At 36.3% G+C, this 13,096-nt stretch overlaps 1 protein-coding gene across 9 annotated transcripts in view; it reads right to left on the bottom strand.

Annotated features, from left to right (window-relative positions):
* SRBD1 (S1 RNA binding domain 1) overlaps positions 1–13,096 on the bottom strand; it is a 228,274-nt gene that overhangs the window by 54,634 nt on the left and 160,544 nt on the right. The window lies entirely within an intron of this gene.

Raw genomic sequence — 13,096 nt, forward strand, 5'->3', positions numbered from 1 at the left:
ATGAAAAGGATCATAAAGAAAAACCTAAGACCCTGCTAAGAACCTGATTACTTTTGAGGCACAACTTTTAAGAAGCTGGAGAGTCTTCTTGGCCTAAGTAGATGAGAAACAGCAAAATGAAAAGGGACAGTTTACAAATGAGAAGGTAGAAGATGGCAGACAACGTAGCAGCAAGCACCATGACAGGGACAAGAAAAGTACCTGAGGAAAGAGACAAAACTATAAGCAAATAGGAAAAACTAAAAGTCATAGTTGCGAGCCATTAGAATAAAGGCAAACAACCCCACATATGTCAAACCACACCAGATGCTTGGTAAGTAGTCCCTGTAGCTGGACGGTCTTGGTTGCCTAACCTCTAGTCTCCAACCCTCTTTTCCTCCTTCCAAACAGAAATGTGACTGTGTTCCATGCATCCACCCCATCCCTGGAAGACCATATGATTTGGGGAGACTGGCCTCACTGCAGCAGATGATAATAACAGTAAAATCAATGGTTTTCAAGCTGAGGGTTGTGATCAATTAGAGGGTCATAAAGTTAATTTGGTGGCTGGCCAGCAGCACAGAAAAGTCAAGACAGAATTAACCCACACAGAGCATGTTGCACATATTCAATATGGAATAAACAGTACAATCAATAATGCAGCCAGGTGAGGGTACCACGTGAGAGGGATACATAAATTGGCCAGGAACATGGACAATTTCAATTTCAATGTTCCTGGTTGTCTCATTAGATCTTTTAATAAATGATTGTCACAGATTGACGGAAAGGTTAAAGAGTAACTTTACAAGTTTATGAAGCAGAGTATCAAAGAAAGTATGAGAAGATTATCATCTATTGGCAAAGTTCTGATTCTTTCAACCAAGTTTAGTTACAAACTTTCATTGTATTTTTCAGAAAGGATGTTACTGAGTATAACACTTTTTGAATTATCAGCAATTGTAATATTTTAACTAAGTTAGCTCAAGTTGACCTTAAGCACCATAAACTCTGAGGAAAAAGAAAAGCAATGAAGCAAGCTCAACTACCAGATTTGGAAGTGTTAATAGTGACAAAAATGAGAGAATATGCTGACTCCTCCATTCAACTGGACTTGAGGCACATTTTAAATAGAAAAAAAAAAAAAAAAAAACAAAACACCTGTAAGACTTTAAAATAAACTTAAAAATGATTTTACAAATACACAAAACAATAAAAATGATCGACCCCAGATGGCATTGTTGGTAACAATGTGTTTGTAGATGACAGTATAAAACCTGCAAAATTAAAAACCAAACAAAAACACTGGGAACATCCCTACCAAAATGGCTAAGATGCAAAAGATGGAAAATACCAAGTATTGGTAAGGATGTGAAGCAAATGGAATGCTCAAAACACCAACATGATAAATGCCTTTTAGGTCAGGTATGCAAGGCAAGGGAAGGCAGTTTTATGGCAGATTTATTTTGTATGGTTTAAGTATAAATTCACATAAAACCGAATCACATATATATACACAATATAAAAATGCATTCTTGTTCAATACAAATTAAACTAGATAAGAGGCGCCTGGTGGCTCAGTTGGTTGAATGTCCGACTTCAGCTCAGGTCATGATCTCACGGCTTGTGAGTTCGAGCCCCACGTCAGGCTCTGTGCTGACAGCTCAGAGCCTGGAAACTGCTTCTGATTCTGTGTCTTCTTCTCTGTCCCTTCCCCCACTTGTGCTCTGTCTCTGTCTCTCAAAAATAAATAAATGTATATAAAAAATTTAAAAACAAATTAAACTAGATAAACTGCAAAGGAATAAAAAAATGGACAAGTTCCTAGAAACACAGAAATTGCCAAAAATGGGCTCAAGAAGAAATAAGAAAATGTGAACAGACTTAAAGCAAGAGATTCAATCAGTAATCAAAAATCTCCCAACAAAGAAAAGCCCAGGACCAGACAGCTTGATGAATTCTACCAAACATTAAAAAGGAATTAACACTAACCCTTTTCAAACTCTTACAGAAAACAGAAGAGAGGAGAACCCTTCCTAACTCATTCTATGAGGCCAGCATTACTCTGAAGTCAAAGCCAAACAAAGATAACATCAGTAAAGAAAACTATAGACCAATATTCCTTGTGAAGATAGATGCAAACATCCTCAAAATACTAGCAAACAAAACCCAACAGTATATTAGAAGGATTAAACACATGATATACATAGGATGCATTCAGTATATGTGGACTCAAGAACCACATACATATTTTTTTTCAGGTGAAAAATACTTTCTCTTGGCATTTTTAAACTTTAAAAATTTTGAAGTGATCTCAAAATCAGAGGAAAACATGCAAGGAATTTCCTTAGCTTTCCCTCAAATAAGTACCTCAGTGTATATTTGCAAACAACAAAGACATTGTCTTACATACCACCATGGAATAATCAAAATCAGAAAAGTTATCACCGATGTACTATTATCTAATGTAGAACCCATACTCAAATTTCATCAACTACCCCAATTGTACTTACAGTATTTTTCCTCCCCATCCAGAATTCAATCCAGCATCACACACTACACTTAGTTGTCTTATGTTTCTATATTCTGTGCTAGGCAGCTTCCAAGATGGTTCTTACTGATCCAACTCCTGGTATGCAGGTACTTTGCAGCCTGTCTCCTTGAGTGTAGAACTCACTCAGGAGTCTTATCTGCATGAATTATCACTAAGATTATTTTACCACTCAGTGACCTAGTTATGTGAAAAAGTATCTTCAATTTTTTAAAATTATGTCTTTTTAAAATATTTATTTATTTATTTTGAGAGAGAGAGAGAGAAAGAGAGAAAGAGAGAGAGTCAGAGACAGAGAGTGCAAGCAGGGGAGGGGCAGAGAAAGAGAATCCCACAGCGCAAAGCCCGATGCGGGGCTCAATCCCATGAACTGTGATATCAAGACCTGAGCAGAAATCAAGAGTCAGACGCTCAACCAACTGAGCCACCCAAGTGCTCCATATTTTCAATTTTGATTCAATCAAGATTTAAAATAGTAGGCTTAATAGTGTACCATATATGCTCATTGTCCTCATTTATTCCAGACTGGAACAAATTCATGAACATTATACCTATATACTGAATTAAGTCTTCCTAATTTTTTTGTATTTGAGGGTTAAAAAACCTTGTATTTAATTATAAAGAAAAATGGTATTTAACTTTATCATAGGTATAAGGGTATTACTTTGAGAAGCTTTTATTTTGAATTATGTTTAATTGTGTAAGACATATACATATACACATACATGTGTGATAGGTATCTTGGTTATGGTATAAAATGTACTTCCTACTGTGTATCACGATCAAAAGGTATGAAAAATAATGGTCTAAGCCAGTCATGGTGGTCCCATTCCATTTATTCCATGATGGCAAATGAAATACAAGGGTAAATCTGCTGAGGGCTTTAGAATAAGCCTTCTTTACTGAGAGGTTAAAGACTAACTTAAATAAAGACCCTTGTATATAGAGCCTTATGAAGAGCTGGATCTTTTCTTCTTTTCATTCAAATAGGACTACTGGAGCCAGGGTAAGCACTGTATCATGTGATTGGGACAAGCCTGAGGACAAAGCTGACTCCGTGAGGATGGCAGGTGGCACACATGGCCAGAATGTAGTTCTTTATGATACCCTTGAGAGTTTATATTAACCAGTTCTGAACTCACCACTACTCTGACCTTATTGTAATGAAATTTCTCTACTATTTAATAAAGAATAATAAATTTACTTATTGTTCAAGTCATGTGGAATTGGGATCTCTGATGTTTTTCTAACTGATGTTATTGTATCAAGGGGCTCAAGGTCTAGTGGGAAGGTTTGAGACAACAAAAACAGCAACCAATAACCTTACTACCAAAAACCCTTGAGATTTTACTGTCAGGCATTGTTATAAGGCTTTACAATATTATCTAATTTAATCCTTACAACAACTGTACAAAATGTGCATGTAATATAATGTGGCATCTTCACATGTTAAGAATTTATTCTAAGGAAATAGAAAGATATGTGCAAAGATAGGACGTGTGTGTGCGCACAATCTAAAAATACACTCAGATGGGACTGATACAAATAAATTATAGTCACCAATGTGAACTATTATGAAGTCATTAAAACGTGTAAATTAGAACAACTATTTACCAAAACACCCTGTAAGATAACTTATGGAGTTCAAATATTTTTTAATTCCTCTAGCAGGGAGACTTACGTTAGAAATTTTCTGCAAGGATTGCTGTGACCTATACTCCTGGGTTTGGCCTACATTCTTCCCCAACTTTTTGCTTAGGAAAAGTATTAAAAAATTAACACTGTTTTCTAAAAGTACAAATCACCTACCTTTAGGGGAGGAAATAATGAATGAAGTTCCATATTGTCCCATAATAATATCTGTGGCAGTAAAGCAGAGGCATTGATTCTGTCATTCTAAAAACGTTTTCTAAGCAACTGTTATGCACCAGGCACTGGGCTGGCTGCGCTGGGTGTTGTGAGTACAGGAAAAAACATATGAAGCCCATGCCTTTAAGAAGCCCGGTTGACATCTGTGAAAAGCTGAGATGAGACACACACCCCTACTGGCAGTCATGATTAGAAGAGCAGGAGGACCCCAGGACTGGCTATGCTAATGGTCAAGGCCTTGATGCCAGAAAAATGAATTACTCCATTTTTTAACAAGTTATCTAACTGAATTGTTGGATAAGTTACTTGAATTGTAGAAACAGTCTGTTTCAAATTCTAAGAAATATTGTTTGGGCCATTACATTTTTACCTAAAATTTATGAGATTTTAGGAATATAAGCACTCATTCATGCCAGTCAGCTTTTTTGAGGTCAGAATCCACGTTTTTATTATTACTCTACCACAAACTTCTGAAGAATTGCTGGTCCAAACTGCTCTCCTTTTTTTTTTTTTTTGGTCCTGAAGCACTAAAATTATCTCACAACTATTTTTAAAAAGTCCTTCCAGATGAAACCTTGTCTGTGGACTATAACTTTTACAGCAGTGAAACTGCACTTCGCATATTCCATATTAAAGTTTAAATTTATTCCCAAGTTGTTTTCCCTATAATATTCTTGAGTAATTTCTTTATAAATTAATCACTCACTCATGGTTCTTCCTACCTCTTACTATCATCAAAATACAAAATGCAATTAGGAATTAAAGCTGCAAAAAAGTTTTACAGGGAAAGTCTAGCCAATCACATAAAGCAAGGTGACTTCCTCATCTTGCATTGACTTTTCTTTGACATGTGACAGTTTTAAGAAGTCATCTAGGGGAGTGGGTACTGATGACCCATGAAAGGCAGAACTGATAGAAGAATGGAGACATTTCAGAAAACAGAGTATGTGCTTAAGAGTAGCTCCTTCTCTACTTCTTCAAAGCCAGTATACAGTATATTCCCTTTAAAGACTAAGACAATGTTCAGCACCATAGAAATACTGTATTTAACCTTCTAAAAACCTACGTGTTCTAGCTCTACTAGATCAGAGATATTTATATGTAATGAGACAAATGCTCTTGATAAAAGCCTTTAAAATATTTCTTCATAAAAGCATTCTTTTAAGAAAAAATAGTTTGAACACTAACAGAATATTTTTATTTTTAAATGAACAAATTATACAGTGAACAATTCATTATGCTTATGGGACCCTGGGAATTAAGACGGCAAAGGGCATCAGTCTTTCCGTACTGGAGGGACTTTTTTCCATGAAGTATGGAAACATGAAGTATGGCCAGTGGTCATAAGAGGGGGAAAAACAACACAGGAAGAGATTATCTTTGTAAATCCTCCTCCCTTAAAAAATCACATGGAAGGTATGCTGAAGAATCCTTTATTGCTAACTCAGTATTTAGGCACCCAGTTTAGTTTGCATTAATTTATGCTATTTAACATAAACCAATTTATTCAAGCCAACTTGACAGAAAGATCCCTGAGGCAACTGTCTTCCTTGTCCTGCACAAGACAAATGGAAACTAATTTTTAGAACCCAACCTTCTACCCAGACTCTAGGGCTAGAGTAGCCCCACTCTTAAGGCATGGATCTTCTGGGGGTTCTCAAAGGAGTGCCTACAGTTCTTCCAGTGACGTCTTCCCACTATGGATGGCTAGAACCCCTGTGTTTCCAGGGCAATGTATAACCTCTGGAATCTCCACTCAGCAACTAAAGCCTCGGCAGCTTTTCTATGTTAGGCCTATGGAGTCTCTGCCTACATGTGTGCACATTAATATCTGGTTAAAGATATTTTGAAAAAAAAAGCAAGACTTCTACTTTTTTTTTTCTTTATGAAATTTATTGTCAAATTGGTTTCCATACAACACCCAGTGCTCATCCCAACAGGTGCCCTCCTCAGTGCCCATCACCCACTTTCCCCTCCCTCCCACCCCCCATCAACCTTCAGTTTATTCTCAGTTAAGACTTCTCCTTTATTTACAATCTAGTAATTTGTACCAGAGTATTTTTCCCACCATAAACAACTAGAAAGCCAGGCATAATATATCTAATTTTAGATGTTAGACAATAAGCAATGCAGGTCTATGAGTCTAGAGAGAGGAGAGCTACATGAGATGAGTCCCATAGCTGCCCATGATCTGTCTGACTTTGGAGACTGTGGCACGGGGAAGTGGCTAGCAGAGCACAGCCATCTCACTGAGCTGGGGAAGCAAAGATTAGAGTTCTGGCCAGCTGAAGTAACTGGACTTTTAAGACTGGGATACCAGAGAGAATGGAGCTTTAAAGAGTAGAACTCCAGAAATTTGTATGACACTCTGAAAATATTTAGCCAAATACTAAGCTGCATATACCCAGGGCACCAGGACAAGACTCCATAAGACAAGTTAGAAAACAGCTGCCTGGGAGTTTTGGACTATACAGAGACTCCTGAAAATGCACAGAGCTGGGAGACACAGAATGTCCCTATCAGCCACAGTGGAGAAACCTCAATGAACACCCAGATACTCCAATAACACTCTAGAATGGACAGGCCTTAGAAGTGGGGCTACTGTATCCATTAATCAGTTGATGGACATTTAGGCTCTTTCCATAATTTGGCTCTTGTTGAAAGTGCTGCTATAAACATTGGGGTACAAGTGCCCCTACGCACCAGCACTCCTGTATCCTTTGGGATGAGCACTCGGTGTTGTATGGAAACCAATTTGACAATAAATTTCATATAAAAAAAAAAGTGGAGCTATTGTAGTTCTAGAGTAGGGGGTGACTCTACACCCATCCTAACAAAGTTTATTAAGTAATCCTTGTCCAGGTAAATTCACTGGTGTATTCTACGAAACATATGAGGGAGAAATTATACCAATTCTCTACAATCCCCTCCAGAAAACAGCAGATTTATTCATACAGACCTTACTTGAATTACGATGGGGTTACATCCCGATATGCCCACCGGAAGTTGAAAATATCAGTAGGTCAAAAGTGCGTTGAATCCACCTAACCTACTGAACATGATAGCTTAGCCCAGCCTACCTTAAACATGTTCAGAACACTTACATTAGCCTACAGCTGGGCAAAATCATCTAACACAAAGACTGTTTTATAATAAAGTGTTAAATATCTCCTGTAATTCATTAAATACTGTCCTGAAAGTGAAAAACGGAATGTCTGTATGGGTACAGAATGGTTGTAAGCCTCGTTGTTTACCCTCAGGCTCATGTGGCTAACTGGGAGCTGTGCTTGCTACAGCTGCCCAGTATCACGAGAGCATCATACCCCATGTTGCTAGCTCAGGAAGAGATGAAAACTCAAAATTCCAAGTATGGTTTCTACGGAATGTGTATTGCTTTCACACCATCTTAAAGTTGAAAAATCCTAAGTGAAACCACTACAAATAGGGGACTATCTGTCACGATATGAAAGCAACCAAGATGTTCTGCAGGAGGTAAATGGATAAACTGGCACATCCAGCCAATGGAATATTAATCACTGCTAAGGAGAAATGTGCCATCAAGCCCTGGTAAGATTCGGAGGAACCTTAAATGCATATTACTATGCGAAAGAAGCCAATCTAAAAAGGCTACACATTATATGGTTCTACCTCTATCGAATTATGGAAAATGAAAAACTATGGAGATAATACAAAGACCAGTGATTATCAGGAAAAGAGGGAGAAATCAGCACAGCACAGAGGATTTTTAGGGCAGTAAAACTGCTTTGTATACTATAATGGTGGATACATATCACTAAACAGTTGTCAAGACCCACAGAATGTATTATACCAAAAGAGAATCTTCATATAAACTGTGGACTTTGGGTGATATTAATGTGTCAATTGTAATAAATGTACCATTCTGGTGCAGGAAGTTGACAGGAAGATAGTGCATATGTGGGGACAAAGAGGATATGAAAACTGTCTTTCCATTCAATTTTGCTATGAATCTAAAAACTGTTCTAGAAATAAAGTTTTTAAAAAGTTTGAAGTTTATTACAAAAAACCCACAACACTCCTCATAAGATTCAATCTGATGTGACAGAAAATTAACTGATTGCTGGAATAAAATTCAATACTATTTAAAAGAAGACAACAGAATTTGTAATCTCAACATCATCACAATGTCCACCATACAATAAAAAAATAACTAGACAAAAAAGCAGGCAAATATGCCCCATAACAGAATGGGCATGGAGAACCATCAATAAATAGAAACCAACCTCGGATAAACCCAGATATTGAAAACAGTAGACAGGAACTTTCACTCATGCAAAGGAAATATGGTCATAAATGAATAGATATGAAATAGCAGAAGATAAATGGAAACTATATAAATGGAAACTATAAATAACAAAATGGAAATTCTAGACCTGAGAACATAGTATCTGAAATGAAAAACTTACTGGACGGGTTTAACAGTAGACTGGAGATAAGCAGAAAAAAGGGAGATCAACAGAAATCATTCTGTCTGAAGAACAGAGATAAAGTAGAGCCTTCACAGCCTGTGTGACAATATCAAAACATTTAAATAGGTGTAATTGAAAAGAAGAGAGAATTTGAAAAAGTCATGACCAAAATTCCCAAAATATTTTGAAAAACTTAATGTATACAACAGAGAAGCTCAGTGAAGAATCTTACGAAGGATAAATATTAAGAAAGCCACATCTATGGATATGATAGTCAAACTACAGGAAAATAAAGAGAGAGAAAATTATAGAAGCAGACAGAAAGAAAGGACACATTGCATATGAGGAACAACAGGAGAAATGGCTAACTTCTTATCAGAGACAACAGAGGCCAGAGATGAAGAAATGACATCTTTAAAGTGCTGCATTAAAAAATAAGACTCAAAGTTAAAAATACCAAATTCTGTATCTTTCAAAGAAGGAAAAATAAAGACACTTTAAGGTAGATGAGAACTCACTGCCAGCAGATTAGCACTATAAAAAATGTTAAAGGGAATTCTTCAGACTAAGGAAAATTGATACCAGATGGTAAATATGATAAATATATAATTATGTTCTAATTTTATTTAAAAGACATATGACCATTCAAAGCAAAAATTACAGAATAGTTTGGGATATATATATGAAAATAATCACACAAAGAATGAAGGGTAGTGAGGTGGTATAATATTAACTCTCAGCAGACTATGAAAAGAATATAAATTATAATCACTAGAGTAACCACCAAAAAAAAAAAAAAAAGCCAAGAAGTACAGATGAAAAGTTACTAAAAGAGTTAAAACAGAAAACTAAAAATTATTTCGTTTTCTGTTAAAATAAAGCAGAAAAGGAAGAAAGGACAGAAAACAGATGGGATATATAGAAAACAAATAGCAAAATTATAAATTTTAATTCAACCATATTAGTACACTAAATGTTAATGAAGTAAATGTTTCTATTAAAAGGCAAAGATTGTCAATTAACAAGAGACATACAGTAAATTATAAACAAATTGGTTGGAAGTAAAATGATCGAAACAAATATACTATGCAAATATTAAGACTACGAAGACTAGAGTGGATATATTAATATTAGACAAAAAAGACTTCAACACAAAATGCTTATTACCTAATTACAGAGCTTCAAAATACCTGTAGCAATTCAATTGTTAAGTGTTTTTACCTAAGAGAAAAAAAATTTTTTTTCATCTAAGGGAAAATTTTAAATATGTTCTCCCAAACCTTGTACAAAATATTTATGGCAGTTTTATTGACTAATAAGAAAAAACAGAAAATGCCCCAAACTAGGAATAGCCCAGGTGTCCATTAATAAGAGAATGGGTTAAAAATGTAGTTATGTTCATATTATGGAATACTATTCTGCACTAAAAAGAACTACCGATACATCCAAAAACATGGATGAATCTCACACACGTTAAGCTGACTGGAAGAACTCGGGTGCAACAGACTATACATTATATGATTCCATTTATGTAAAATTCTAAAACAGACAAAACTAATCTATGGTGAAAACATGCGTGTTCTGAGTGTGAGAAGGGACAGTTGTAAATTTTCTGGGATGAGAGAAAAGTTCTACATCTTGATATGCATGGATTACACATGTCAAAACTTATTGCACTGTATCACTTTGCCCTTTTTTGTATGTAGATTATATCTTAAAAGAAACGAAAAAAGAATGGTAAATAAATAAAAATACCTAAGTTTCTGAATCATTAAGCTGGGAACAGTGATGCCCTTAACTACAGCTCAGTGTCAGGATTCATAGCTCTGGAACAGATGGCTGGGATACAACATATAGACCACTTCTGGTTTTTGTTCTTTGGAATCCGATGGTAGATGTTCTTCCCAGTTATCTCACCTCCTGAACCTAAAAGGTAATTCTTTTTTGTACAAAGTAATTTGCAAATCCAGAATCATTCTCAGCACAGCTTCAGTAGACCACATAGAAACTTAGTTAATGACAAATACACTCAGTTAGATGGCACAGACTGGCTAGTTAGCTGCTTGTTAGTTCTCATTAAGAACTATCTCATTGAGATCCTGCCCTAAAAAGTGATCATGATGATTAAAATTTAAACATAACGTGTAACTTCTTTATGAAGTATGAAGCTAAAAAATGAGTCTCTGCTATCATACTAGTTCAGTGTTAAAATTCTAATCCAGTTTGGCTTTCATTTTGTCTTCTAGTAGGTGTTCTTATGTCCCCTAGTGGATACGGGTCGATATGGTAGAAGAAAGATAAGGGCAATACTAGCTAAGTAAAGGTCCATAAATCCTAAATGCCTGCCTTGCCCACATGCTTTTCCAAAGCAATGCCTCATACCACCCAATTCACCACAAAAAAAGAAAAACATTAACACATCTGAACTGGACCACACCTATCTGCCCCATGTGTGGTCAAATATAGGACCTGGACTAAAACATAATCCTGGTTTATGACACACACATGAACAAATGCATACCAATTAGCTAGACATTTTGACCTGACATAATACAAAGAAGTCGGCATTTCCACTGTAAATCTCTGTTTATAAGATTTATAGCTTAGTCATAAAAGCAGACTTAAGAAAAATGTAGGGTACAAACATTTAGCCATGAGAGAGAAATTTCCCTTTTAATAAATTAAAAGCAACACAGTGTGTAGAAAATCTGATCTGAAACTTCTGTGTGTGTGAATGTGCACGTGAGAGAGAGAGAGACAGAGAGAAAAAGAGATCCTTGTGCATAGAAATTTTGACAGTCTACTATTTAAATTGTTAGGTGGGGACAGGGGGTAGGGATAAAAGGAGGATATAATGTAAAGTAATAAAAAATGTTGTTTCCTCCCCAAATTGTAAAAACTAGGTTCCCTGTCCATATTTCCAGTAATAAGCATTAAGGATACATTTTGTCTCCCCAAATTCACATACATATACTCATATGTGGCCACACATACAGCCATATATGAAACATCTTCCGGTCCATTAAAACTGTGGACAGTACATTTTTCCCAATTACACCTGAGGCTGACAACACCAGCACAGAATCCATATTCATGTACTTCCACAGGTGAAGCATTAATATAGTAAGGCAAGGTTCCCTTTTGTTTGCCTCTGTCCTCTGTATTACTGTGGCTCAGCCTAGGAGCTCCACAGAATCTGAAACAATTATTCCGCACCTAGCCTTCTGTACTGGGAGTGAAGACAGGGTTCCCAGACTCCATCCTCTACATCACTTTTATCCCCAGGTCCTTTTTTATTTTTATCTAGAGTACTTATCATCTACTACACACGGGTTTGTTGTGTGTGTGTGTGTGTGTGTTTGTGTGTTTAAAATATATAAATTTATATTTATATTTCATTCACTTCTATATCCTGGCACACAATAGGTGCTCAATCCTACTACTGTTTTAGTTTGCATTTCCTTGAGCACTGGTTTAGTTGAGGATCTCTTTGTGTGTTTGCTAGCCAGTTAGACTTTTCTCTGTATTCCCACTTCCTAACACTATGCTCCTTAGCACATGGTGGAGACTCAATAAATTACAACTTAAAGGCATAAAGGAAGGAACAATCAAGAGCCAATTTCTGGCAGTTTTGCTTTTGGATTCTTCTTGATGAAGTTGGGAATTTGGTTTAAGAAAAAGAGTTGCCTTAAAATAAAAGGAGATGCCAGTGACTAGAGATTGTTTAAGGGCATTACAGCAGTACAACCCACATTCGTATTATGGGGAAACTGTCCTAGCAAGCACCAGTCAACAGCACGCTCAGGTGAAATCCGGAAATGAAATCTGAGATGCCCTAACATGGCATGTTAAGGCTAACCATGGTCACAGGGTCTCTCATTCCAAGCCACCAAATCCTCTGGCGAATAGTTTCTGGTATGTTTCTAGGTCAAAAACAGTTCTTGTTAACTCATAGACTAGTCTCTGAGGCTATTAATTAGAAAAGCTTAAGTCTTTCTTCTCTTGGCAACTGAATTAAACTTACGCTTCTGCCATTTTGAACATAAGCTAAAGTACAGCATCCTGTCACACAATAAAAGAAGACCAAGGAAGCTAAGAGATTTGACCTAGAATGTAAAAAAATCTTTACAAAGTCCTGACTTGCCAGCTCCCAGGTCAAGATTTCTGAGACTCATTCATAGGACTCCATTTACCATGGACGATCTCATCACCAGGATGAATAAAAATGGACTTAGGCACCTTTACCAGAAAG

This window comes from Leopardus geoffroyi, chromosome A3 (assembly GCF_018350155.1).
Source record: "Leopardus geoffroyi isolate Oge1 chromosome A3, O.geoffroyi_Oge1_pat1.0, whole genome shotgun sequence".
Taxonomy (NCBI): domain Eukaryota; kingdom Metazoa; phylum Chordata; class Mammalia; order Carnivora; family Felidae; genus Leopardus; species Leopardus geoffroyi.